Here is a 4,240-nt window from a genome sequence, read left to right as displayed (position 1 = left end):
ATATTGGGTACGGGGAGACCTAAATCGTGACTCAATTTGCCCTTTTATAGAGGGAATACAAGCGTGCTAAGGCTTAGAAAAAGCCACACTCGTCTATATCCCATATTTAAGGGGACTCTCAAGTAAATGAACCCCATAACTAGCATGAAATGCAAAAATCCTAAAATGGAGGGAAAAGGGGTTCGAGGGGCATGCAAAATGATAAAACTAAAAAGAATGCATGACATGTAATGAACATGCAAACATGTACTAACGAGAGGAAATCCCTAAGGGTCTACCGTTGGACTAGCCCATTCTATGAATTCCGACTAGCGTTGGACTAGTGGAAACGTACATTCATCCATCACATTCATTCAGGCTATGGAAAGCGAGTAGACATGCCAAACACTTATAAACACATAGCACATAACATTTAGCATGCTCGACTAGATGCAAGGCCCTAACAAAGCAAATTAACACGTAGTAACTAAGCATGCAAGACACATAAGACAATTAAAGCCCTAACTATTACATTTGCTAGCTAGGCACATGACTTCGATAGGTCTTCATTGAATGCTCCTCCAAGCCCTATCTATTACAAGCCAAGAGGTGTACACATACCCCATAAATAATAACTTAAATAAAAAGCAAAAGTAAATGAAGTAAATGAAAGGAATTAAAGAAAAACAAGGGAAGCAAGTAGACATGCAATTTTCACGTAGCACGTTGGATCACATAGGAGAGACAAAAAAGATAAAAGAAGTTATACCTCCCTTGAGTTGGAGCTCTAATGGGGTGAAGTCACTTATTTATCCTCCAAAATAAAAGAAATGGTCAAGGTACCAATTTATTTGGGAAAATTAAAGAAAATAGGCAAACAGTCATTAATGAAAGTAAACAAGCAATCGAGTTGAAAAATTGAGGCTACCAAGGACTCAATTGTGAACATTAACCAAGCACTCAAGCCTAATTAAACATTTTTAGGAACTTCAAGGGCCCAAGAGCAAAGAAAAGGTCAAGTAAAGGTTAAAATGCAACTACTTCTAGGACCAAATTGCAAGAAAATGGAATGTAATTGGGCCATAATGCATTGCTGCAAAAATCACAGGGACCCAATTGATTAATTTTCTCAATTTTGTGGGTCATAATAGCATAAGGTGAAACTTGAGGGGGTTAAGAGGCAATTTTGAAGAATATTTTCATGCAAACGTTGTGCCATGCATTCAGGTTTCTGTAACTTCAAACCGCAACTACTCCTGCAAGCCTTTGCAATTCTCGAAAGATTTGAATCATTTGCACATCACCAAAGGAAGCTATAATATGGCATTCCAACACAAAAACCTACATGAAACCTACATGAAGCTACTCAACTCTAGCCAACGAAATTTCTGAAATGATAACATGTGACACAGAAGAGGACATCGGCAAAGAGAGAAAATGGAGCAGCAAAAACGAGAAAACATGTGTGACCCCAAATGACTAAAACAAACTCTACTGACTGGAGCATGATAAGATCCCAGGCACATGACAAACACAAGAAGTGAGACAGGAGGCATCAAAACCTTAAACCTTTTGGGAAACGGACCCAAATAATGAAACAAACAAGATAGCAAGAAACGCAGGATGAACTGATGCAAAAATCTGGGGTTACATTCATGTAAAACAGGTTTGGCAACCTGAAATTCATCTTCAACGGGTATGTGATCTTGATTCAGGTGGTTTAGACTCCAAGCAGGCCAACTCAAACACCACTTATTCAATTTCTTCTTTTCAATATAAGGTCAACAAACAAGCTAGGGGCGAAACTTGGTGGGCAATCGTGGAAAGGGAATCAGCAAAGAAAATGCAGCAAAATGATTCGATGGCTGCAACGAATGGGATTGCTATATTGCAGCTGAACTCTATTTCAAAACATAACTCTACTTCACATCATACATGCATACGGTACTCCAATCAAATGGTAAACAAATCAAACACTTTAACTATGCAAAACTTCAACAAACGGACATGCAAGCCTGCTGCATTTTTTCATTTCCAAACTCAAATTTCAGACCCAAACATTCAGCTTTGTTTTAAAAAAATTTCTGGTTTTCTGGTGTGATTTCTTTTCATCCGAACACCACAAATGACTTAAACAACACAGCCTTGGACTTGACATCCAATCAAGCAAAAACTTAGACAGAAATGACGCAAACTCTTGGAAAACTTTTATGCAAAAAAAATGCGATTGAAGCTGCGTCCTTCAGCAGAGGACGACAACTTCATCTAGCCATCCTTTCACTCAAACCCGGCGTTTCAGACTCAGATAATGAAATATATCAAGGACCCACACAAACACTAACTAATCAGGTTCGATCATGCACCATTAGGTGACAGAAAGATAACAGGTCAAGAACCTGTCTGACACTCTAGACAGATTTCCAAGATAACAATAAAAAACCCATGTGAAACATGAATCAAGAAAGTGATTGTTACCTTCAATGAAGAGGCTTGCGGAGAAAAGGTTCTTACTTCAGAACAAATCTTTCCAGTTTGCTATTTTCCTTCCACAGATTTTCCGTTTCCAACCTCCCTTTTCGAATCCCCTCGGCTGCAACTTTCTCCTTCGTGCGCAGTCTGCAACCTTTTTCTATCCGCAAGTTTTCTTTTCGTTTGCCCCAAGATTTATAGCTATCCTTTTTCTGGTTCCTCTCTACCCAGTAGCCCTCAGCCGTAGCTATCTCATCTCTATCCGTCTCTCAGTTTTCCTTTCTCCTTTCCAATTCCACCGCCGCACCTCTGTCTTCATTTTTTTCTTTCCAGATTGGCAGCCGCCACCCTCACTCTCCTTCGTTGCCCCCTTTTCTTATTTCTTCTCCTTCGTCTGCCCGAAACCCAGCTCCTCTATTTCCTTCCTCTGTTTTTCCTTAAGTTTTGCAGCCGTCACTTGATGCCTATTCTCTCTGATTTCTATTTTCTTTTGTTGTTTTTAGATTTGCGGCCGTTATTCCCTATCTAAAACTTTCTCGCCGTCCCTCTCCTATCTTTTTCTTTTTTTTTTTCGTTCTTTTTTCTGTTCTGGCCACCCCTTTCTCTCCCAAAACTTTCTATTCTGTCGATGTTTTCTTTCTTTCTTCTCTCCAGATGTGCGGCCGTCGATCGATACCCCCTTATCCTCTCCCTCAAGTTTTCTCCGTAGCTTTTCTGGTTTTTTTTTTTACCGTCGCTCCCTCACAGCCGCCTCACTCTTATTTCATCAGCCCCCCCTAAAATAATAAAAGGCTATCTCCTCCCTTTTATATGGGAACCTCCAACCCCTAAAACCCTCAGCCATTTTCCTAAAATTGCAGCTAAAGGGGCTGCCCAATTCTCTGTTTGCAAGCTGCGACAATACGCAGCTTGCATGCCGCGTATCTGTTTTTTTTTTTCATGATTTTTCCTTTTTTTCATTTTCCATGATTTTCTATGCTAAAACTTAAAAAGCAAAAACTAAAAAAAAACTAAAAAGTGAATAAAACTAAAATAAAATAAAATAACACCTAAAAGGGCAAAACAAACGATAATGAACAAAAATGCAAACCATCTAAAATAAAATCATGAAATTAACAAAAATCAATAGACAAGAATTATCACTAAAACGAAGCATATAAATTATTTCAAAATTTGGTGTCTACAGTTTGCCCCTCTTTGTCTGAGTTTTGAAAAAACTTGAGACCAAGAAGTAGACACCAAATACTTACCTGCATTATTCGGCTGCGAATGATTCCAACGATAGCCGCCCTTGAAACAAGGACTGACCTCTTTATCAAAATGTTGAAATGAGATTGACCCAAACAGGAAATTAAAACGGGGCTGACCCGAGCAGAAATTTAAACGGGACTGACCCGAACAGAAATGTAAAAACGGGACTGACCCGAACAGGAAATTTAAAACGGGATAGGCCCGAACAGAAAATTTAAAACGGGATAGACCCGAACAGAAATGTAAATGGGATAGACCCACGGGATAGATCCGAACAGAAATGTAAACGGGATAGACCCGAACAGAAATGTAAATGGGATAGACCCACGGGATAGACCCGAACAGAAATGTAAATGGGATAGACCCGAACAGAAATGTAAATGGGATAGACCCGAACAAAATGTAAATGGGATAGACCCAAACAGGAAATTAAAACGGGGCTGACCCGAGCAGAAATTTAAACGGGACTGACCCGAACAGAAATGTAAACGGGATAGACCCGAACAGAAATGTAAATGGGATAGGCCCACGGGATAGACCC

Source organism: Coffea arabica, chromosome 2c (assembly GCF_036785885.1).
Source record: "Coffea arabica cultivar ET-39 chromosome 2c, Coffea Arabica ET-39 HiFi, whole genome shotgun sequence".
Lineage (NCBI taxonomy): Eukaryota > Viridiplantae > Streptophyta > Magnoliopsida > Gentianales > Rubiaceae > Coffea > Coffea arabica.
This window is presented reverse-complemented; position numbering follows the sequence as displayed.